Here is a 26369-nt window from a genome sequence, read left to right as displayed (position 1 = left end):
TGTCATATTCCAATAATTCCCTTTTTTTTAAAATGAATTAAAATTACATGATCATCTAACACATTTATATTAGGAAACAAATTAATCAAGTAAAATCAATTAAGCTAATTTTGTTAAACAATAAATAAATGCTATCCTCTAAGATTAAGGAAATGCCTCATAATTTTATCACTATTTATTATTATTATTATTAATTTCATCTAAAATCCAAATAGTATTTCTATTGGTCATTTCTTTTAACGTTAAGTTACAGGACTTAATTTTAAGATATTATTCTTATTTCATTATAATTATTAATTTTATTATTTATGTTTATCTTATGATCGTTTGAGAAATACGAGGATATGGGCCAAGTTATTTGCAACGTTTTTAAAAAAACGAAGGAGAAAGAAAAGGAAAAAAAAGAAAAAAAGTAAGCCCAACATCTAAGAAAAATCTACACGGTTACATTGCCATTATCTGATCCATAGAGACCAGCCCACCGTAAGGACCAAAAGAGATAAAATAGAAAGAAATAAAAATGAGGGAACAAATAAACAGCAAAGGGTTTCACATCAGAAAGAGAGGAGGGTTTGTTTTAGGGTGAAATGCGGCGCTTCCCTTCCCGAACTGCAACAGCACGATGACAAACTGAAGAAGATCCGTGCTACAACCAAACACAGTATGAAAAAGATGACGAAGGCAGACATCACCGTTGTTAGACCTTACCTTTGAACAGCGGTTCAACGTAGTCACAAACAGTGACGGTGCAAGGAAGAAGAAAAAGAGCGGGGTACGTCTCCGACTAAGGCACACAACAATTTGAAGAGGTTGAAAAATAATATTTTTTATTCATAATTTTTATTCGTCTTTCTTTGCATCTTAATCATCTACATTATGTTGGTGATTTAAATTTTAACCAAGAATGAGGCTATTGTTCATGTCATACTTGCGATAAAATTAGACAGGAGAAAATAGAATCAACAATACATAATACACAAAGATAATGTTAGATCATAATAAGGATGATACCACAATTGGGAAGTCGTGGTCAGTGCTTCTTGTTCGTGCCTTCTCCTCTCTGACTATACTTCAGTCACCATTGTTTCTATTTTTTTCTTCAAATTTTCATCCCCTTGTTGATCTTGTGTTATGATATTTATAGGCACACGATTTTTTTTGAATTTGGTTAATCTAATATCTTTCTCTGCCAAAATCCCTAAATTCAGGGATATAGCTTGTGGATTTGGTTAAGAGGAAATTTTGGAGATTTTTGCAGGGCATGGTGGCTTGTTTGTAGGGCATGGTGGCTTGTTTGCAGAGGTAAGGTTGCTCCGTAGCAGAGTAGTTAGGGGTCAAAGAAGGTAGAGGAAGATATTTCTTTTCTGTTTTTTCCTTTTTTGTTTTTAATTAATTTTTGATTAATTTAATATATGTATTATTATTATTTTTTATATGTATTAATATAATTTTGATTTATGCAAGAAGACAAAATTAGGAGTTAACACAAGGCCACGCCACATCTGACATAAGTGATATGGGTTAATTGCCTCACTCATCCCACACTATGCCAAGGTCATGCCATCCTTGTAGCATCACTTACCCAAGGGTCGTGCCATCCTTGGTCATTAGTGTGGGGAACCACAATCACATCACAATCCACACAAATCTTACAATTAACCCTATGCCAAGGCCACGCCTCAACTGACATAAGTGATATGTGTTAATTACCTCACTCATCCCACACTATGTATAAATTTGCATGATGTTATAGACATATAAAATAAAATGGTTCAGTGGTTTCACTAGTTGTGCTTAAGGACTACATGTGCTGGTTTCTGGGTTCAAATCCTACCATGGCCTTATATATTTTTATATAAATAAACTAAAAAAAAAAAAGAAATGTGCAGGTGCAGCGAATATATATATATGTATGTAGGGAATGTGTACGTATATAAGCAAGTACATAAAAATCATTACGGGGATAAGAATGTATCTTAAATCCGTGAAGTAAGTGAGCCTTCCTTTCCCTATAAATAGGCCTCCATTATAGTAAATTGAGAGGCACGCAGCAACGGAAATAGTAACAAAAGAGAGAAGAGAGAACGAGAGAAAATAGAGGAAACCGCAACAGAATAAAATTCTGATAAGTGTGCATTTCAAGGTAAGGGGGAGGAGAACTTTATCTCTTTAATTTTATATACTCCTATGTTTATTTATTTATGTTATTTTTATCTAGTGAGGTGCCCCTAACCTCATCTATTTGCTTAATTTATGATTATTTTTATCCATATTAACTATTAAGGTGTTCATATTTTATATTGTTTAATTATTTTATAATTATTGTCATTTTTATTTATATTATTAGTACTCTTAATATATTCTCTTTACGTAAATATATTTATTATAAATATATTTTATAATCGATAATAATATAGTTGTGATATTTTGGACTTATTTCCTCATGTATTTATCTTCATAAATATTGTTTTATGGCCATAGAAGATAAAGTTTGAATTATTTATAGCTGGAGGTTTGACCTTGGGGATTTAAATGAGTAAGCATTTATGGTAAAATATTATGGTGATATTTGATTGATATTACAATAATGCTCATTTATCCTGACTAGTCACTATTAAAATGATTCAAATTTTATTATTTAATTTTTTTATGTTTACTACAAATAATCTTGTTCCTTATTTAATTAATTATATTTATTTAACAAGTGTTCTCACTCCTTATTTCTTGTTGTAAAAAAAATAAATTTAACATATCATAAAATAGATGGATCTACCAATCCTACCGTGCCCTTTCTCTTCCGTTATCACTGCAGTTTTTCCGGGTACCAGTTGGGCCATGGACGCATCTGCCAATGCTGTTACATTCCAAGGAATAGGATTATCATCTTTTGTGTTTTCACCAACCCAACAAAACCCCGTTATCATAGATGGACAAATTGTAGTCACTTTTTATCTCCCTCCAACCAATCATGTTAACCCAATAGTGAACTTATATCAACCTGATATGTAGACCTTATATAATTAGTTAGGAAATAAGTAGATTATAAGAATGTACATTATTGTAAATTTTTGTATAAGATATGATGCATATACAAAAAGCTATATGTAAGCGAGGGTATGAAAAAAATACATTTTGGTTTATGTATAATGATATTAATTATATAAAGTATATTACTATTATATTAAAATTAATATTAACACGACTAGACGTCGTCCATGGCCCAACTGGTACTCGGAAAAACTGCAGTGATAACGGAAGAGAAAGGGCCCGATAGGATTGGTAGATCCATCTATTTTATGAAATGCACACTTAGTTCTCTCTTCTGTTACTATTTTCGTTGCTACATTTATAGGGAAAGGAAGGCTCACTTACTTCACGGATTTAAGATACATTCTTATCTGGCTCCGCTGCACATTCCCTGCTGTGCAAATTCCACGTAACTACTTAATGCTTTGCCACGTATATCTATATCCACTACACCTGTACATTCACATTCCCTTTTTCCTAATTTCTATATAAAAATATATAAGGCCAAGGTAGGATTTGAACCCAGAAACCAGCACATGTAGTTCTTAAGCACAACTAGTGAAACCACTGAACCATTTTATTTTATATATCTATAACATCATGCAAATTTATAATAAGTTATTTTTAGTAGGTAATATTTATAATATAATTAGTTAACACACACACACACACACACACACACATATATATATATATATATATATATATATATATATATTTTACTGAACATAAAATTTAATAAAACACTATTTATTTATTTATTTTAATTATACTAACTAAAATTTAAGAATTTGATTTAAGATAATAATAAAATTATAAATATTAGGTGATTTTATTTTATTAATTAAATCATAATAATTATAAATATTTTATAATTTTATTTCACTAAAAATGTTATAATAAAATTTATATATATATATTTATAGTGAAAATATTATACTTATTCTCTTATATATCTATATATATATATATCTATATATATATATATATATATCTATATATATATATATATATTATCATAACTAAAAATTTCAATACACTTAATAATAATGTTGAGAATATTGTTATCTAAAAACATTAGGATATTACACTATGCCAAGGTCATGTCGTCCTTGTAGCATCACTTACTCAAGAGTCGTGCCATCCCTGGTCATTAGTGTGAGGAACCATAATCACATCATATTCACATTCAATACAACATCCCATCTTAGAACTCAAATTCCATATCACATAAAAATAAGTCTACACAATACAATGATTCACATACCCTTCAATCAATTCACCATGAATACACATCTATAACAATAATATAACAATAATATTTATAAATTAATATAAAACTCAATTAATTCACCAATTTAATACAATATTAAATCAAATAGTAAAACTTTCAATGTCCAAAACCTAACTCACAGACACTTTTCTACAATTTCGTTATCTCTCCCAAATCATCATTTTCACAAATTAAATATATATTTCTAATCCTCAATACATATAAAATCCAATGGGATCATCAATTCCTCAAACAGAAATAATTATAAAATTACCTATAATCCTAAGGGATTCTTCCTCTACCCAATTCCCTCATGTAACTCTACATACAAATAATTCCCCTTTCCCCCGTACCTCGATAAGTAGTAGCTGAAACTAGAGCAAGATCTGGTTGGTCTCCTCCTCTGGGTTTCCCTCGGTCATCAGAGAATGTAGAAGGAAAAGAAGTCAGAACTGAAAGAAGTCAGAACTGAAAGGTTTGCTTTTTGGGAGTGCCAAAGCGCTCTATTTATAGGCATCAGGAGTGGCCGGAATGGCCATTTCAAATCTAGAACGGCCCATTCTGGACTCTTCATCATGTGTAAAATTTTACATCTAGAACGACCCGTTCTCAAACCAGAACAGCCCGTTCTGGGGTTGCATTTAACCCAAAATGATCATATTTGGAACGACCCGTTCTTAAACCTGAACGGTCCGTTCCCAACTAGGGTTACAAGTCTTTTTGGTAATTTGGAATGCATAGTTCGAATTTGGGAACACCCCGTTCTCAACTAAGATTTGTAGGAAATTTTAGTAATTTGGAACGGCCCGTTCTAGTTTGGGAACGACCCGTTCTAAGATACTAAATCACCTTTATTTTAGAAGTTTGGAACATCCCGTTCCAATTTGGGAACGACTCGTTCTGGGCTACTAAATCACCTCTATTGGGCTTTGGGACCTCGTACAATCTGTGAAAATTCGGCTGTTACAATTCTTCTCTCATTGTCGCCACCCGCCGAAACGGACATTGGCATTCGCGACGATGGTTGGACTCTTTTTTAGTTTTGAAAAATGATGGATTGTTAGAACGACTTATTCTCAAACTGAGACCTCATCGAACTAACAATTTTGTTAAATGATTCTCACCAATCCGTGTTAATCCCAAACGAATTATTTCATAAATAATAGCGTAAAATTACTAAACTACCCCTATTTATTAGAACGATTATAAGTAAACTATCTACATGATGAAAGCTTTTAAATGTGCAATGCAACAATCAAAAAGCGATAAATGAAAGCGGTAAAAGAAAGGATTTGGAAAGAAACCTTCGAAGCGGGCTTTTATATATTCAAAAAAGGAGTTAGGAGGCTTTTTTGCGCTCCTTCCCACTACACGTTCGCTCGCTCCTTTCCCTAAAAATAAATATTAACTATGGAAATCAAAGAGATTTCCCTTCGACTTGTTCGAGTCTCAAGCTAAAGGCTCGTGAACTCAAGAACTTAGTCGGATCAGCTCTCGGAGAGATTTCTAGGGCAGAGAATAGCTCAAAAACCCAAAAATACTCAGCCAGAGGGTGGAGAAATGCTCCAAATGTGTGGAAGGACGAGCCAATGACGTCCTATTTATAGGATTGAGGCGCAGTACGACCTAAGGAGTCAATACGGCCCGTACTGAGTTTTTGAACTACAGTACGGCCGTACTGAATTCAGTACGGCCGTACTGAAGTTCAAAAACTTCAGTACGGCCGTATTGATTTCATTATGGCCGTATTGTAGTTCAAATGGCTCAGTACGGCCGTACTGAACCTCTAAGAGGGCGTATTGAGCTCCAATCCTCACACACCCTTATTCTAAGCTACTCTAAGACTTCTAGACCTACAAAGAATCATCCTAGGGTCTTCCAGGAGTCCTTCCGGCTGACTTTCCTTCGGTCTTCGAGAGTCTTTGAGTCTTATTTCCGACCCGGACAATTTTAGGGGTCTACAGCTGCCCCCCCTTTACTTAGTCGAACGACTTTTTTTGGTGTACCGGTTGACAAGTAAAGGAGTTGACCCAATTGTCCGGGGAGTAAGCCATCCTTCCGACTTGTAGTGTCTTCAGGTGGGAAAATTGTTGAGTAGCCTCTCCAGGTTGAGTTTGCCCTCTCTAGGGTGAGTATTAGTCGTCGCCTCTCCAGGCTCGTGCATACCTCGGTGTTTCTGACGACCTCGGTAGCGTGAGTTTGCCCTCTCCAGGGTCTGCATGCCTCCGTGTTTCTGACGACGTTGGCAGCTGCATACCTCCGTGTTTCTGACGACGTCGGTAGCTGAGTATTAGTCGTCGCCTCTCCAGGCTCGTGCATACCTCGGTGTTTCTGACGACCTCGGTAGCGTGAGTTTGCCCTCTCCAGGGTCTGCATGCCTCCGTGTTTCTGACGACGTTGGCAGCTGCATACCTCCGTGTTTCTGACGACGTCGGTAGCTGAGTATTAGTCGTCGCCTCTCCAGGCTCGTGCATACCTCGGTGTTTCTGACGACCTCGGTAGCGTGAGTTTGCCCTCTCCAGGGTCTGCATGCCTCCGTGTTTCTGACGACGTTGGCAGCTGCATACCTCCGTGTTTCTGACGACGTCGGTAGCTGAGTATTAGTCGTCGCCTCTCCAGGCTCGTGCATACCTCGGTGTTTCTGACGACCTCAGTAGCGTGAGTTTGCCCTCTCCAGGGTCTGCGGTTTGCCCTCCCCAGGGTTGCATACCTCCGTGCTTCTGGTCACTTTGGTAGCGTGAGTTTGCCCTCTCCAGGGATTTGTGATGATTTTGTCTCCACAGTCCACGATGCTGCTTCGACGGTTGTTTTTGATTTTGGTGCCGCTGAGGGCTGGATAACGCAGGGATCCGTCTAGGGGATGTGCAGTTACTCATAGGTTCTTGTGTCCCAACTTTCCATTGCGTAGTTGGTGCCCACTAGGGAAATTCTGATTCCTTGGGGATGCAGACACAAATATGCTCTTTCTGAGGTGAGCGATGCCTTATGATTGGCTGACGTCCTTTCGACGTTGGTGGAGTATCCCGGTTATCCTTATTCGGGTGACTTTTTTGATTTTCTGGTTTTGTTGCCTCTGCGTAGGCTGTTATCCGCTGGGGGATTCTGTCGTATTGATCTTGATTGGCCTCTTCTGTTAGGCGGATTATCTTGACGTTCGGTGTTTAGCTGAATACCGAATTCCGCTTGGGGAATGGTTATTGATCTTTTTGGATTTTCTCTTTTTGAAGGAGTGCCTCTGAGTAGGCGAATGGGGATTGAGGATCTTATGTATCCCAGAGTATTATTTAGAAAGCCTCTTCAGGCTTAGCTTCACTCGTCGCTCGAGTTGGAAAGCTATCTTCCACTGAGGAAGTCTAAGTCCTTTGACTCGGATATTTTGTTTGGATGATCATGCTTCCATTGGGGAATCTTGCTGATCTTGCTCTGATAGCTTTCACTGGGAATTCGGCCCAAGAGTGCAAGCTGAGATGTCTCTGGGGAGTATTATTTCGGCAAGCCTCTCCAGGCTCAGTTATTTTGTACGATTGTTGGATTTTCTAAATTTTTTGCCTTTTTTGTCGATTTTGGCTTTTTCGGCTTTTTCTGTACAGAAATTAAAGTGCTAAAGAATTTTGAACTCGAAAGTGGAAAATTTCATTAATCAAATGGAATGAAATTTGTACAATGATGATAAAAAGAGTGGGGCACAGCCCGATCAATCAAAATAAACAAAAAGCAGGAAAACACAGCAAATGGCCGGTCTTCATTCCTCTGCCGGCGGATCCAGTGGAGGGTCTGGGAAGCGACGATGCAGCCAGACTGACAGGTTGTCAAAATCCTGTCTCAAGGCATCAATGCTGTGCTGCGCATTGTCGAATCGGGCGTCGATGCTCTGCTGCAACGCGTCGAAACGAGCATCAAAGTAGGCCATGTCTTGCTGCGAGGTGTCGGCCTCTGTCTGCGGGTCCCCTTCACCCGGGAGCTCGATGTTCTCGAAAAGCTCACTGAAGGTGTCGTGGGTGGTCGCACGTACATATTGCCTCCCTGCCTTAGCAATGATCTTCATATTGAGCAGGGTGGCAGCATTGATAGGCTTGGGCGCCAACTCCCCCGCATCTACGCCATCAGGGCACCCCCAAGTCTCGGCGAGTCGTGAAAGAAACGTAGAGACCAAAATGTATCCTCGCCGAGCGTCGCTGCCCTCTCTTGCCCCCAGATTCTTTATATGCTCGAGAAAAAAGAATCCGGGGTTGGCCTTCTGCCTGGTGGCCATGCAGTAAAGAGCTAGCAGATCCTGCCGCGTTACTGACTCTGGACTCTTCAGTCTGGCGTGGATGGAGCCGGTGATCAGCTTGTGGCAAATCCGGAGCGCAGTCGGGAGCCGGGTACCCTTTACTCCAGCGTGATAATCCATCTGACCCGTGACCTCTCTCCACATCTCGGTCGGGGTCAGATTATCAGGGCACTCACAGACGGCGTCCCGATATTCCAACTGATCGGCTCGCCGAAAGAAACCAGCCTGGACGTTGAATTCATCCAGTGTCAGGGAGCGGTATACTCCCTTCATCCAGAAGTCTACAGAGTAGACCGTTGCGCCGTAGCTGTTCGTCGACTCTGTGACACCGACGGTAGCCAGAAATTCCTTTGTCGCGGTCGGATAGATCTTAGGGTGGGGATCAAGGAGGAACCCCCATCCTATGGCATCGATGTAGCCTCTGACCTCATCTTCCCATTCCATTGCCCGAAGGATGCTGAAGTCGAGCACCCTCGACGGCTGGAAGACGAATGACTCGAGGAAATCCAACCTCTCTTGGTGCCGCGCGGTCATTTCAAGTTGCGCAGGGACCCTCTGCCTCTTCCTTGAAGACTCGGCCATTTTTTCGGAATCGGAGGGATCTCAAACACACTCACAGATAAAGTATGCAGAGGAATGAAGATGTTGTGATGAATGAGAGGAGGAGGGATGTATTTATAGAAAAAATTAGGTCAGTACGGCCCATACTGAATTCAGTACGGCCGTACTGATCTTACTGTTGCTGTACAAAAGAATGGGCCAATACGGGCCGTATTGAATTCAATACGCCCGTATTGGTGTGGACGTTATGGCCAATACGGCCGTATTCATTTCAGTACGCCCGTATTGAGTTGAAAATTTGTTCATAACCCTAATTTTAGTACGGGCGTACTGAACATGGTACGGGCGCATTGTTTTTTCTGAAGTTCATTTTTTTTTTTTGAATAAACAGAGAATAAATGATCTTCCAGTACACCTATCATCTGTATGCATGTATGCGGTATGATGCACCTAATTCTATTTGATTTATTTTTCAAAAGAATTAACCGATGCGTTTCTTTGCTTGGATTTTTGCCATTCCTCTAGACGGGCTGTGCGCTGCCGATTTCTGTAACCGAGGAATGATGCGTGTTATATCGAGATTGGTGTCATCAACCCAGTGATCCTTCCCTTCCTTTAGAAGACGTATCAACCTTCCTATTGACCACTATATCCCCATGTTTCCACTAGATTATTCTAAAATCGTTTGGGACAAGAGAAAAGAAAGGAAAGATATTTTTGTTCAAAAGTTTGTGTTTTAGAGGGGATTATTATTGTTTTGAAAACGATTTTTGTAAGAATGGCTGGCCAAGGTAGGCTCATGTGTTTAGGCTTGTTTGATTAAACACTTATGAAGTTAAGAAAGTCTTGTTATTGACGTTGTGATTCGACAACTTAGATAGTTTCCCTTGAACCTTTCTTTTTGAATTCAGCTCATGGTACCATCATGGATTTCTTTTGCTTTTTGATTGTCCTTATTTTTGCCTAAAACACCCCTTTGTGGCGTCTCAGCAGACCTTTGTTTTTGTTCATTTTTGCAACCCTAATTTTTGCCTAGGTCACCCTTTCGTGGGATTCCTAGCGGGTTCTTTGCTCTTATTTTTGCGCAGCCCCCTTTTTGGGTTTCCTGCCGAGCTTTTTTTGTTTTTAGGATTTTGTCCTTAAAGGATTTCTTTTTTATCCATGATGGCACTTGTCGAGGCCAAGGAAAGGTGCTCCAAGTTGTCACACACACTTCCACATAAAAATGATGCGGGTTTATTGTTATTAAGACGATTTTAACCTCATTCATGCTTATTCAAACAGGGTTAAAAATAATGTGGTTTAGAAATTTATTGCAAGCAAGAAAAGAAGCAATAAGAACTAATAAAGAACGATTTTATTATAATTCTAGCGGAAACATGTGCCCTATCGAGGCTCGGGGGTCGGGCTGTCCCCGAGGAGTGATCTCTAACAGTCATCAGGTCTATACATCCCTATCGGAAGAAGAAGAGCACTTGATGACGACGACCGACCTTGACGCTTGTGAACCGACCTTCCTAAAGATCTGGCTTAAAGAACGTCGAGAAGGATCTTGGTTCCTCTTCGTCCTTTGATCTTTATTAGGGTTGTATCCTAACCCTTGTTTCCCCGGATTATCCTTAATAATGGGTAGCTCGGGAATTCCTTGGGAATCCTTGCCAAGTCCTTGTCCAGGCAAGTATCCGTTCTTGGTGAGCATGTAGGCTACCTTCTTCATTTCTCGGGGAAACGTTTGGACATTGGCAATCTCCAATGCTTGGAAGGCGGTCTCTAGAGCTTCCTCTGCTGCATCCACGTAAGGTATGGCAGATGGCTTGCTGATGAGTATGTCATCTTCGGCTTGTACGATCACCAGCTTGTCACCCACTATGAATTTGACTTTCTGGTGGAGCGTAGAGGGAACAGCTTTCGCATCATGAATCCAAGGTCGGCCGAGGAGACAGCTGTACGCGGGAGTAATGTCCATCACTTGAAATTCGACATTAAAGATGGTGGGTCCAATTTGGATTGGAAGATTGATTTCTCCCACCACTTCTCTTTTAGAACCGTCGAAAGCTCGGACGATCATGTTGCTCGGGCGCATTTGGATTCCCTTGATTGCCACTTGATCAAACGTTCTTTTTGGCATCACATTCAAGGAAGATCCATTATCCACCAAGACTTTAGCGATGTGATATTCCTTGCACTTTACAGAGATGTGCAAGGGCTTGTTGTGATTCGGTTCCTCAGCGGGGATTTCTTCATCGGTGAAAGTGAGGTGATCATTAGCCGTGATGTGACTAACAATCCCCTCAAACTTGTCTTGGGAGATAGTGTGCGACACGTACGCCTCGTTCAAGACTTTCAACAGAGCTTGCCGATGCGGTTCGGAGCTTAGGATCAACGACAACAGAGTAATCTTTGCTGGCGCCCTATGAAGTTGATCCACGATGGAGTACTCGCTCTGTCGGATATATTTTAACAGCTCGTCAGTCTCCTCCTCGGATTCTTTATTTTCCTCGGTTTTCTCTTTTTCTTTTTCCTTTCCTTTATTCTTGGGAGCTTTATCATGAAGATCTTCGGGAGTGTAGATCCTGCCACTCCTAGTCATGCCCCCAAGTCCAGCGATGTTAGAGATATCGCTGTCGGCAGAAGAATGGATGTCGTATATCCATGACACAGCTTTATTCGATTCGTAGGGAAAAGGTCTTGGAGCAGTGATCTTCAACGGTGTCGGACCTTCCCCTTTATTCGTCTTGATTACCAACAACGGAGTTGATGTGCGTTCGCTTGGCGCGGTTGTTGGCTTACACTTAATAACAAACGGCGTGCGATCCATTCTGAACATACGCATCGATTAATCCTTTCTTTTTATTAATGTTATTAATGAATTACTAGGCGAGATGTATGCAAATGAATGACTATGAAATGCAAAGGCAATTGAAAGATTTCATAGATCTCAAAAATTCGATTTATTAATCAAAGAAAGTGTACAACTCATTATACAATGCTTCGAAGCAAATTTTTACAAAATGAGAAAAGCCGATAGAAACCCACAGGCGGGTTCATGTTTCTTCTCCATTCAACTTCGGCTTCCTCTACATGACGGGCCATTGCTTCGGCTTGCGTATGGACCGCTTGGCTCATATTATCACTAATCTTTTGAGCGTCCTTCGCCTTTTGAATATAGTAGTTGATCATGGCTTGCAGCTCATTAAGCTCGTCTTCGGCTCGATCCTTCTCCTCTCGGAGCTTAGCCATATGTGCTAATCCTTCCCTTTCCTTCTTGCGAAAATCGGAAAGGCTTGCGGTTTGTTGTTGAGCAACTTCCCGCCATTGCTGCGCATCGGATCGAGTCAAGAGTAGATCATCTTGCATATCCTTGATCAACTGTGCCTGCCTTGCGTACTCGGCTTCAAGGCGTGCTATCTTTGCGTCAACATCTCGGAGTTGACTACTCGGTTCGACCTTTGGCATTTTGGATGCCCGAATAGCCTTCTCATTAAGGTTAACACACTCTTCCTTGAGCCGCTCTATCTCATGGTCTTTTTTCTTGCACTGCCTTTGTAGACCGTCAATGGCGAAACTGGATTCTTCGCTTTTCTCCTCAAGAACTCTCATCTGAGCTCCCATGATTTCCAGCTTCTTGGTCAAGGCATCGACTTGTTCTTGCAGCAACCTCCTCGTGACTGCGGTTGCGCAAGAGGTGGATGGTTGGGGCACTCCCCTCTCGCTCCTCCAAGTCTCGTAGTCGGTGGAGACGGATACCCGAGGCTTTCCAAGCTCTCGATCTCCCTCGTAGATTGGTCTCTCCCATGTTCTAACGACAGCGTGCATGTCCCTTTGATGCTCGGAATCAAAGGAGAAACACAATCCTCCAAGCTCCTCTTTAGTAGGAACAATCTGAGTCCTCATAAGTTGCCTCATAGCCAATCTAGGTGAATAAGCTATGCAACCTCTGAGGCCCATCAAAGGTACGCTTGGGTAACTGCCGCATCTCATCAATACGTTGCTCGGACGGAACCAAGGACAAACCCATGTGAAGTGCTCGATGCTCCACTGTTCCATCTCTTCCTTCCATTCGGAAGCATAACGGCGGCATACGGGGATCTTCGAAAAGCTCCTCAATGGATCGGGGAAAGTCCCCATGTGACTAGAGGCGTAGAAGTGTGTGATGCTCCACACATATAACAAGGAGGTGCAGCATCGGATAATCTTCCCTTGCTTCTGCTGAGATATGTTGACAGAAAGCAAGGTGTCGGCAAGAATGGCAGGCACGGGACTCTTCATGTGCACGTCCCATGCGAAGAAAGCATCCATAGCGGCATGGTCCACTGTGTTAGCGTGAAAGGGGAATAGGACTGTCCCAAACACGGCTAACGCTAGAGTCTTGTTGAAAGCTAACCAATCTCCCTCACCAGCTAAGGAAGAAAGGTGATCCTCAATCATAGCGAGCTTCCAACCTTTGATACTGCCGTTCCCCACTAAGGCAGATGATCGTGATGGTAGTTTGACTTGAGTAGCGACCCTCTCCACGGCCACATAATTACCATGAAAAACATAGACTCCTGCTGATTTGGGCCATCGCAGCATGAGCTCGTACTCCTCGAGAGTAGGAACTAAGTCAAACTGGGGGAACTCGAAGCAATGCAGATCGAGACTCCAAAAGTGAACCAATGCTCTCAGAAAGGCCGGATCCACACATATCTTCATCAAATCGAGGACTCGTCCATATGATTTCTCGAACTCAACACGAGCCTCATGTGGCATCAAAGAACAGAGGTGGTCCAACCTCTCGGCACGGTATAACAAGAAGTCCACTTTCTTCAACTGCCCTTGCACTCCCCTAGATCCCTCCATGATCTTCGATAAGAATGCATGATATGAGATGATGGCGTTGAATATGCATGCATTGTGTTTATTCAGCTAAGCATTATCATGTTTTCAGGATGCTCCTAAGATGATGCATGATATTGCTTGGTTTGGATAAATAACTTTTTTTTTTTTTTGGGTATTTTGTTTTTTGTATTTTTTGGGTGAAAAGGGAAACTACCTACATGAATGTGATGAGGGTAGATGTTAACACCATGTAATGGAAGATTCTTATTCCTATTTATTCTTATTCTAAAAGGGGAATGTTGTATGTTTAAAGAATGCAATGTATGCTCAAACAATGTCACATAAACAATGCACAAACAATTCACTCATCCACGAACAATCACGAGCGAATCACGAGGTAGGGGTATCCTGCAGACAAGTGCATATTCAAGGAGGTTCTAACTGTTCTCACCGGTCTAAGGCCCCCAAGGTGCCCCCATTATAGGGACCCAATCCCTTTCGTCGTAAGTCGATGGAAAGCTCCAACGCACTGTCGGACTTGAGTTCATGGTTTTCACCTTGAGTGATGCTTTCCGACAACGGTCTACGGGCACCTATAGACCCATTCGACAACCGGCCGTACTAGCATCCACTCCCTATGGCTTTCCACTCATGCCCCCGGGTATAGAGGGAACTGTTGTGTGCAAAGGTTCGTGTGCAGTTTATATTTCAAACAATTGCGAAAATTTAAACACCCAACAGTTATTAAAGCCAATTAGGTAAAACATATTATCATACAAGCGAGAGGTAATGAAGTAATTTTAAACTATCATTTTAGAAATAATCCATCACTAAATGGGACTGACTCTCGAGGCTTCCCCAGTGGAGTCGCCATCTGTCGCCACCCGCCGAAACGGACATTGGCATTCGCGACGATGGTTGGACTCTCTTTTTTAGTTTTGAAAAATGATGGATTGTTAGAACGACTTATTCTCAAACTGAGACCTCATCGAACTAACAATTTTGTTAAATGATTCTCACCAATCCGTGTTAATCCCAAACGGGACTCTCCATGGATTAGTGATTTTCGCAAAAAGGGGTTTTTGGAGTCGCTACCAATGTTTTACTCAAAACATTGGAAAAAGACATAAGGCAATTGATTTTCGCAAATCAACTTTGGCCATTACAACCAGAGTTGGGTAAGGGAGTCGATTACGTGTGGGGAAGGTGTTAGCACCCCACAACGCCCCTTTCGGGTTCCCTATGACGGATTATTTCATAAATAATAGCGTAAAATTACTAAACTACCCCTATTTATTAGAACGATTATAAGTAAACTATCTACATGATGAAAGCTTTTAAATGTGCAATGCAACAATCAAAAAGCGATAAATGAAAGCGGTAAAAGAAAGGATTTGGAAAGAAACCTTCGAAGCGGGCTTTTATATATTCAAAAAAGGAGTTAGGAGGCTTTTTGGCGCTCCTTCCCACTACACGTTCGCTCGCTCCTTTCCCTAAAAATAAATATTAACTATGGAAATCAAAGAGATTTCCCTTCGACTTGTTCGAGTCTCAAGCTAAAGGCTCGTGAACTCAAGAACTTAGTCGGATCAGCTCTCGGAGAGATTTCTAGGGCAGAGAATAGCTCAAAAACCCAAAAATACTCAGCCAGAGGGTGGAGAAATGCTCCAAATGTGTGGAAGGACGAGCCAATGACGTCCTATTTATAGGATTGAGGCGCAGTACGGCCTAAGGAGTCAATACGGCCCGTACTGAGTTTTTGAACTACAGTACGGCCGTACTGAATTCAGTACGGCCGTACTGAAGTTCAAAAACTTCAGTACGGCCGTATTGATTTCATTATGGCCGTATTGTAGTTCAAATGGCTCAGTACGGCCGTGCTGAACCTCTAAGAGGGCGTATTGAGCTCCAATCCTCACACACCCTTATTCTAAGCTACTCTAAGACTTCTAGACCTACAAAGAATCATCCTAGGGTCTTCCAGGAGTCCTTCCGGCTGACTTTCCTTCGGTCTTCGAGAGTCTTTGAGTCTTATTTCCGACCCGGACAATTTTAGGGGTCTACACTCATTTTAGAAATTTTGTCCCCGAAATTCACCTAAAAATAGAAATAGGTAGGCTCCTCACATCTTGCTTTCTAATTCCCATGCAACCTCACTACATTACTGATGTACAACTCTAACAATCTCACCAAGGAATGTCTATTATCAACGAGAGTAAGGCTAGTAAACTTGGTGAGTCTATCCACTATAACCCAAAAAGAATCAAATTTTGTAATCATCTTAGGCAAGCCTACAACCAAGATTTATCTACACACCATCTCACTTCCCAAAATGGGACGTATAAAGGCTGCAAAAGTCCTAAAGACTTCTAGCATACTAAACACGAGTACACAAATTCTTCTACTCCTCTCTTCACCTTAGTCCACTACGCTTCTGCTGCGCTACTCTGATACATCTTAGTAGCTCCTAAATGAATGCTAAGAGTATTTTTATGTCCTTCATCTAAGATCATCTTCCTTAATTCGGGATTACTAAGCACCTAAGTTTTGTCCTTGCACCTCAAAACAACGTCGATTCGTACTTAGAAAAGGTTATCTATACTTCTACCAATCTTCGCCACTTGGTTCACTAAGAAAGGCTCTAACTCCTGGGCTTCTCTAATCTCATCTATTAATTTACTAGTCACTTTCGACATACCCAAATCCAATGCTCTAAAGGGTGAGCTCACACATTACGCTTAAGTCTCTAAATTCTTCTATCAGATCCAACCTTTAAATCATCAAAGATGATAGGTGAATATCCTAATCAAGGCATCTACCACAATATTAGTTTTATTTCTATGATCCTCTCCAAAGATCAAGCACCTAAGCATAAGTTCACTAGGTATACATACCAAATCTCTAATTTCACCACTCCATCTACACCCAAGTCAAACTCTTATCCATCACCTTATCCTATAGCCTCACGTTTTACCACAAAAAATGAATAATCTAAATGTGCTTTTTCCAATTCCCTTTGACAATCCATTAGTTACTCGAGTCATACCTAGTTTCACACTACTAGGAGTAATCTCACAAGTCAAACTTAAATCCTTAGACCAAGCCAAAAGGTCCATCTCTTTAATCTTAAGGGAAGTTAACTATAGAGGCTTCCTACTCAAAGCATCGACCACCACATTGGATTTACCCAAATAACAAATAAGATCAAAATCATATTCCTTAAGAAATCCCAACTATCTCTTTTGTCTCATATTTAACTCCTTTAGCCAAAAGATATTTAAGGCTCTTATGATTACTATATACCTCAAGCTTAGAATCATATAGGTAGTGTCTTCAAATCTTAGAATAAATATTAAAACCGCTAACTCAAGGTCATGGGTAAGGTAATTCCTTTCATGAATTCTAAATTTCCTAGAAGCATAAGCTACTACTATTTTTTCTTGCATCAACACTCTGTCCAAACCTATCTTAGAAGCATAACTATATACCACAAAAGACTTACTAAAATCTAGTAGTATTAACACTAGTCAATCTTTCGTTAAGAATTTGGAAACTACTCACGTACTTACTATCCCCCACAAGGACAACACTCTTCCTAGACGACCTAGTCAAAAGTAATGCTATCTTAGAAATTTACTCAATAAATCTCTAATAGTAATGAGCTAACCCAAGAAACTCCTAACCTCACTAATAGACTCAAGTATCTCCCACTTAATCACAACTTCTATCTTAGATAGATCTACGTTATACCTCTGCTAGAAATTAAAGGACCTAGAAAACTCACTTCATACAATCAAAAATCATACTTAGATAATTTAGCCTAAATCTATCTTGGATATAACCTCACTCTCAACTCCAATATGATGATATCACACCCTAAGGTCAATCTTACTAAACACATAAGGTCATCTATCCTCATATCAACATACATGCATATCAAATCATATTAGAATACCTACTTTAAACCTCCATATATACCATCCCTAAGCATGTACGAATCAATCACTATTTACACCATATAGCATGTACAAGAACCAACCTTACCACATAGCATCATACCATCTTAAACAACCTCTCAATGACAACACCTCAGAACATCATATCCAAATCAGTTTTTATCCTTGCTATGCCTAACAACTCAAAAACATCATGACAACATACACCTTCCCTTCAACAACTGTCAAAGAAAATGACACACAGAGAGTTATACTCATCCAAATGATCTCAAACCTATCTCAAAAGAAAGCTAAGAGAATAAGCTATAACTCTTATGAAGACATAAGATTCTAAAAAGATCATCTTCTTAGCTAAAAATTTCAAAAACCACAACAAATATATTCAGCGCTTACAACTAGACTTATGATCACCAAAGCAGTTATAACTGGAGTTCTAGACCTCTGTTTTACCTGATTCCAGTTCCATTGGAAATATAATGTTCAAGGATACAACTTTTATGAAGACCACAAAATCTAATTCTGTCAATATAACACTTGTACTGGCATAATAAAACTGCAGTGAAAACATCCCCTACACCATACAATAATAGTGTATCAACATCTAAGGCCACGAAAATACCTTAATCCTTCCAAACTCACACCTCAAATTCATATCCAAGCTTCCCACTAAAATCTTAAAACAAAAGAACTCACATATTCATCACAAAAGACTTAGAAAATAAAACTCACATGCTACCTAAACCATAAAAGGTTAACATGCAAGCACCAACTCCAGAAATCAACACTTCAATCTCTCCTTAAGAATACCAAAACTCTAATTCTCAATATACAACCTCCTTGGATTTAATCGCTACAACTATAGATTTTAGAAACTCCACCAATCGTAAACTCTTAATACACTCGACAAATCAATATCTCACCCACATCCAAGGTTCTAATAGTTCTAGTTGGTTAGCACAAGGCTTTGTCCACTACTACTGGTACATATGCTCGCAACACGAGCGATACCACTCAACCACTACTTCTTACATACGCAAGAAGTATCAAAGCAAATAAGCAATCATGAATAGCATCAACTAAGCTATATCATGTCTTTCAGCCAAATTTTGAGAAAATAATATACAAGTAAGAACAACACTAATAACACAAGGGAAACATCAATATCATCATCATTATCCTCATCCTAAAGCAAAACATTGTTAGAGTACACACAATTAAATAACAACAAACATAATCAATCATCATACTAGCATATCAATAAGTTCCTCAATCAATTCATTCCATCATTCATCTACCAAACAAGCATAGTAGACTCATAACTCACGGCCGATTGGATCGACCTGCTCTGATATCACTAAATGTGACACCCTTACTACCCCCAACACATATATATTGCAACAATGTAAATAAACTAAAGAATAAATTTTTAAATGTTGGTAAAAGGGTTCACAAAATCTTCATAATTGTTCTTCAATATGCAAAATAATTGAAAATAAACTTGGAAAGTTAAACTTAAGAGTTTACAAATTATTTTCAAAAGAAAAGGCACAACTCCAAATACATATAAAAATTTATATCCTAGAATCATCTGCCCCGATGTCACAATACCAGAGCACATCCACAATTCAATTGTTGGCATTTTAGATGCCACTCAGAGCCCGATCCTCCTCACCTAAAACATCCACAAATTATACGGTGAGAAAAGAAAACATCTATATGTAAAGCACATACAAACACACCACAGTGTAATCTCATCATAACTCATTACATAATGAAATATTTACAATCCATATCATAATTCTATCAATCATGCATCAACTTCACATCACAATTTCACAATCACACCAATCCATCACAAATCTTGCAAATAACACTATCATTTTCACATTCATAATCCACACAAATCTTACAATTAACACTATGCCAAGGCCATGCCACATTTGACATAAGTGATACAGGTTAATTGCCTCACTCATCCCACATTATGCCAAGGTCACGCCGTCCTTGTAGCATCACTTACCTAAGGGTCGTGCCATCCTTGGTCATTAGTGTGTGGAACCACAATCCACACAAATCTTACAATTAACCCTATGCTAAGGCCACACAACAACTGACATAAGTGATACGTGTTAATTGCCTCACTCATCCCACACTATGCCAAGGTCACGCCGTCCTTGTAGCATCAGTTACTCAAGGGTCATGTCATCCCTGGTCATTAGTGTGAGGAACCACAATCACATCATATTCACATTCAATACAACATCCCATCTCATAACTCAAATTCCATATCACATACAGATAAGTCTACACAATACAATGATTCACATACCCTTCAATAAATTCACCATGAATACACATCTATAATAATAATATTTATAAATTAATATAAAACTCAATTAATTCACCAATTTAATACAATATTAAATCAAATAGTAAAGCTCCCAATTTTTCCAAAACTTAACTCACAGACACTTTTCTACAATTTCGTTCTCTCTCCCAAATCATCATTTTCACAAATTAAATATATATTTCTAATCCTCAATACATATAAAATCTAATGGGATCATCAATTCCTCAAACAGAAATAATTATAAAATTACCTACAATCCTAAGGGATTCTTCCTCTACCCAATTCCCTCATGTAACTTTACATACAAATAATTTCCTTTTCCCCCGTACCTCGATAAGCAGTAGCTGAAACTAGAGCAAGATCTGATTGGTATCCTCCTCTGGATTTCCCTCGGTCTTTAGAGAATGTAGAAGAAAAAGAAGTTAAAACTGAAAGCAGTTAGAAATGAAAGGTGTGCTTTTTGGGAGTTCTAGAGTGCTCTATTTATAGGAATCAGGAGTGGCCGAAACGACCGTTTCAAATCCAGAATGGCCGGTTCTGCACTCTTCATCATGTGTAAAATTTCACATCCAGAATGGCTCGTTCTCAAACCAGAACAGCCCGTTTTAGGGTTGCATTTAACCCAAAACGGACATATTTGGAATGCCCGTTCTTAAACCAGAACGGCTCGTTCCCAACTATGGTTACAAGTCTTTTTGGTAATTTGGAACGCACCGTTCCAATTTGGAAATGCCCCGTTCTCAACTAAGATTTGTAGGCAATTTTAGTAATTTGGAACGGCTCGTTCCAGTTTGGGAACGGTCCGTTCTGAGATACTAAATCACTCTCATTTTAGTAGTTTGGAACGGCCCGTTCCAATTTGGGAATGACCCATTCTAGGCTACTAAATCACCCTTATTGGGCTTTGGGCCCTCGTACAATCTATGAAAATCGGGCTGTTACAAACATCTCCACAACTTGCTTTCTAAAGTTCGAAAGTTCACTATTTTCCCTAAACTTTCACCACTAAAGTCTTTTTCCAAGGCTCCGACCAGCTCTCCCATTCCTTATCTGTTAACGGAACCACAAGACCTTTTTTGTAAGGTTGTAGTGAAGGTTCTCCCTCCTTATACCAGCGATTTTCATGGATGTCCTCCTCATCCTCATCATTAGGTTCATTGTCTCCCATCACCGAATCCTCCTTATGATTCAAGAGGGAGTCCTTGTAGGAGAAAGCATGAATGGATGGAGAGGTCTTGGGAGGAACCGTCTCTACCACCGCTTTGTCCACCATATCTTCTTTCGTCTTGACTTTTTCGGTAGGTTGCTTGGTGGAGTCCACCAAATCAACGTCTATTACTATGGAGAGAAATTAAAAGAAAGTTATGTTGCTATCCCAAGTTTTTTATTGCTTGTTTTATGATCATCTCTAACGATTCATTATGATCGCACTAAAAAATATAACACCTAACTAATACACACACACACATGCACATACACGCGCACGCACACACACACACAAACATACACACGCACACGCACACACACAAAATAAAATTTTGCAAATGTAATTGAAAAATTATACAAATATATATGAATATATAGTGATCCACACACACACACACAAAATAAAATTTTGCAAATGTAATTGAAAAATTATACAAATATATATGTATATATAGTGATCCAAAACTATAATATATTACCCTAGGTGACAGTTAATTTAATAGGGATGGCAATAAAACTGGACGGGTACAAGTTTTGCATCACTCCAAATTTTCTGCCAATATAATTATTTAATTTTATATTTGATCGAGTTATTATATTATAATTGTTTTAAATAATTAAAATATTTTTATAAAATATTTTTTAGACTTTTAATAATTATGATTATTTTAATTACATAATAAATATTTATTAAAATTATTTTGTATAATATTTATTAAAGAACTATGTAGTTTTATGATATTTTGTTATAATAAGTATTCGGAGAAAAATATGTGTTTTCATTGTAATTGTTTATATATTTTATTTTAATTATAATTGTGTTGGAAACAATAAATTTATTTTATATATTATATATTTGATAATTATTAATTAATGTATTTATTATAATTATTTGGATCGAAAGAAATATATTTATTTGATATATTATTTATTATCAATTTTAATATTTGAGGTAAAGAAAAAATAACTATGGTTAAAGTATTTTTACTAAAATGTTAAGTGTAGGTTAAGTTTTTAAAAGGAATTACAATAATTATTTTACGTTTTTCATTTTCTATCACTCTGAAGAATGGGAAGGAGAACCAGAGCTCGTAGGAGAACACCCCGGCCCAGAGATCAAGTGTTCATCGAGGTAAGGGGGAAGTAAGTAATATATCTTGCTAAAGGGCGTGTGATAATTGTTAGGTAGTAAGGTTGATCATCAACCTCTGTACGTTGTATAGGTTGTATAAAGGGGGAAACCCTATTGTTTTCCGTTATTGATTTGTTGTTGTTCCATGACTCTTCAACTCCCCAATTGGCATTAATTGTAATTTTTGATAGTTAATTTGGAGTGATGAGTCCTTTTGATATGATTTAAGTTGCCCATGATTTCTTGTAGGAACCCTAAGGGAATGTATTTGGAAAATTGTATGAGGAGATGTTATGAGTATGCAATTATGTAAAATTGAGATTGAATTTGAGTAATTGATGGTATGATAGAGTAATATTAGGCTTTAATTTATATTTTTACGGATTGGATTAGGAGAAGAGAGTTTGGATGTGAGTTGTGTCAAGTTCTGAAAATTCTAGTAAGAACATACCTTGTATTTATGTGATTTCTCTATGTGTGATTAATGAAATTGAGTTTTGATTGTTGTTTAAGAAATTACACATTTGAGAATACAATTTAGACTCAAGAACCACATAAAAATGTTAAGGAATGACCAAGTTATGTAAGTCAAAAGATGAACCTCACATTCTTTGCGTGAAATGTAATATATGTATGTTGTGAGCCTTTCAAGTAGACTTAAATGACAGAATTAGGTTTTATAATTTTCATAAAAGTTGTATCCCTGGATGTTATCTTTTAAATTCCATTGGAATCACTTTAAAATGAGGTCTAAAACTAAATTTATGATTAAATTAATGAGTGAAGGTCAAACTGTTAGGTTTAGGCTGAAATGTTTTATCTTTCTAATAAAATTAATTCAACTTGATATTAATTATATATATATATATATATATATATATAGGATGTTTGGATCACACAATGTCTTAGAAGGTTAAGTTGTGGAAATGTAGTTTGTGAATGAAGATGATGAATAGCTTTACGCTTTAACTATTTGATCCTATGAATAGTTTGAGGTACTTATATCAATGTTTAGAAAGACTGAATTATGGTAGAAAAAAATTGTTTGTAGGTTATGATATGAGTTGATTGTTAATGACTTGAGGTGTTTTAATGATAGCGATGTCTTAGGACTTCCTATCTGATAGTGATAAAGTTGCTAGACTAGTTAAGCTATTGATTTAAATTCTTAGTGGCATTGATCTCAATGGATATGGTTGAGGTGCTAACATATGATTAAACGATCTCATAACAATTCTTACTTAAGGTGTATTGGATGATGTTGTGTAAGCATTGTATTACTTAATAATTGGTTGTAGTATGTGAGTATGCCATTGATATGACATATTGTGAACTATGCATGAATTGATTGATATGCTTTGACATTGATGCATTTGATGTATATGGATCCAATGAAGGTCATATGATGAGAAGTCTAAGTGAGGTTTAGCCATGATATGATATGATATGATAAGATGTGTGATGTGTTATGGTATAAGACCATGAGAATGTAATGCATAAAGTCTCTATTTGACATGCATCATATACATAAAATGTTTTAAAGGATATGATATGCAATAAATCGCTAGGGAAGGTCCCTTATGTAAAAGCTTGGGAAGCAACCTTAGGGATAGCTTGGTTTGGAAGTCTTAATCTTTCCTTCATGAGCATAGGATGTATCTTGTGTGACTTAGCTATCTCGACCAGACCCTAATAGTATTTCCTTCTAGTGAGAGTGCATAGGTGAACGTGTATTGTTAGCGAAAATGCACAAGTTGGATATGTGATGTTTTTATTGGCTCTATATGCATGATAACATCTAGTTTGTTTCCATTACATAATGCATCTTAATTCTATGTGGTATTTAGTTGTTATATTGTGAATGAATGGAATATGTTACATGATTGATATGTTTATGTTATGTTGATATATATCTTATTTGTGTTTAGTTGCCTAGCTACATCTTATGTTGTGAGTCAGAGTGAGATGTTTCTCACTCCCCTTGTTTTGTGTTGCTTTTCTTGTATGTTGTTGTAGGTGATCTTTAGCATGATGTTGAGGATGTTGGTAATGAGGCTTTGTCCTCATAGAAGGGTTATGCTCTAATAAGACATGTGACATTGAAGAATTAGTTAGGATTAGTTAGGGTTTGATTTATGTTACTTAATTTGAATAGTTTAATTTTAATTCCTTTGTAATTTAATATTTTCGCTGTCTAGTTTATGTTAAAATGTGATTCTCTCTACCTATATGATTTTGAGCTTATCTATTATATTTTAGGTTATTCAATTATTCAATTTATTATGTATTATGACATGCGGGATAAAGGACGTCACAGGTTTAACTATCTTTGTCCCCATCCTCACCCCCTTACCTTATACCCATCCTTAGCTTCATACTTGATGGACATGAAATTTGTGTCCCTATCCTTGTCCCCATCGGGTATCAAGTATACTCATACCCATCTCGTATTCACCTAGAAATTAATTAAATATTTTCTAAAAATAAATATAAAAAAATTTTCAACATAAAGTTACAATTACAAAATTAAATTAGTTAATTTTCATTTAACATAAATTTAAAATAGAGTAAGAATTACATAAATGTCAAGTAACTTTTAAAAAAAATAAAGTTTCTAGAAATTTAAAGCAGGTATGGATACGGATGGGTAAGTATATATCCATTCCCATCCTTGTACCAATTTAATAAATCAAGTATATCCATACCTAGTAAAATCGAGTATTTTCCCTCAAAGTCAGAATATGTTTGGATATTACCCATGAATATGAGTGTACTTGTCATCTCTATGGTCAAACAACTACAAAAAATATACAAAAGTAGCCAACGGCTACACGGCCAACAACATGGCTCATCAAAGCACTCCAAACTGCCTCTAACTAACCCTTCCCTACTCCCATGTAAACATGATCATCGCACTCAAACAACTAGAAAGCATGCAATGGTAAGCTAGATTTCAAAAAAAAAATTCAAATATCAATTATTGAAGTAATTTTATACTAATAACAACATGAACATGTAAACCATACAAAAATATCACAATATGATCTACAACTCAACACCACAACCAATTACCTCAACATGGAATTCAACAACTTACAAGAGTATGCATTTCAACAACATATGACAAATCATATTTCACAACACCAATGCCATTTAACCATCTAATCAACACGTATATGAACAAGAATAAATCACACCATATCATATGCATACACCTCAACTAATGTGTCATTATGCAGTCACCTACAAAAATCTCCTACAATAGGGTGAACAATCTAAGTGACTTGATCCTACCAAACCAACATGACCTTTTTTACACTTGCTAGGTATACAAATCCTTAACAACATGGTTTCTCGGATGTTTCCACTTAAATTAGAAAGTTTAGTATTCCTGTCAAGGTAGAATGTTTTGAGAATGAGCTTACCTTGACATTATCTTGCAACACTAAGCTCCCTATGGATTTAGCCCACCAACTAACCTTCCAAATACTACGCCTATCTGATACTCAGTTAGGGACTAAGTCCCTAACCTTGTACATTACTTAGTTGGTCACTTTATACATGTATGTCTCGACTTTGCCTACATACAAGTCAATATCAATCACTTGTAGCTGGTATGCCTCGACCTTGCCCACATATCGCATCAACTAAGATTGTAGAGGAAATTTTGTTAAGTCAAACGAAGAATAAATCACTCCCAACAAGGTTTTGAATGAGACAAATATAATACATGTTATTTCTAACAAATGTGTTACTGTTTCAGATAAACATAA

The 26369-nt window shown here is 38.0% G+C and overlaps 1 long non-coding RNA gene across 4 annotated transcripts; it reads left to right on the top strand.

The window, feature by feature from the left end:
- Nucleotides 1-269: 269 nt before the first annotated feature.
- On the top strand, nt 270-24864 carry LOC145954162 (uncharacterized). 4 transcript variants are annotated; one of them, XR_014431328.1, is made up of 4 exons: nt 270-809; nt 1209-1343; nt 22533-22596; nt 24613-24864. It is a non-coding gene; the product is annotated as an uncharacterized LOC145954162 (long non-coding RNA). The 4 variants fall into 4 exon arrangements; XR_014431327.1 differs by having other exon boundaries at nt 273-809; nt 1209-1302; XR_014431325.1 differs by having other exon boundaries at nt 274-809; nt 1259-1343.
- The last annotated feature ends 1505 nt before the right edge of the window (nt 24865-26369 follow it).

This window comes from Cajanus cajan, chromosome 2 (assembly GCF_000230855.2).
Source record: "Cajanus cajan strain Asha chromosome 2, NIPB_CcT2T_4, whole genome shotgun sequence".
Taxonomy (NCBI): domain Eukaryota; kingdom Viridiplantae; phylum Streptophyta; class Magnoliopsida; order Fabales; family Fabaceae; genus Cajanus; species Cajanus cajan.
The sequence above is the reverse complement of the archived record's forward strand: the minus strand, read 5'-3'. Positions and strand labels throughout refer to the sequence as shown.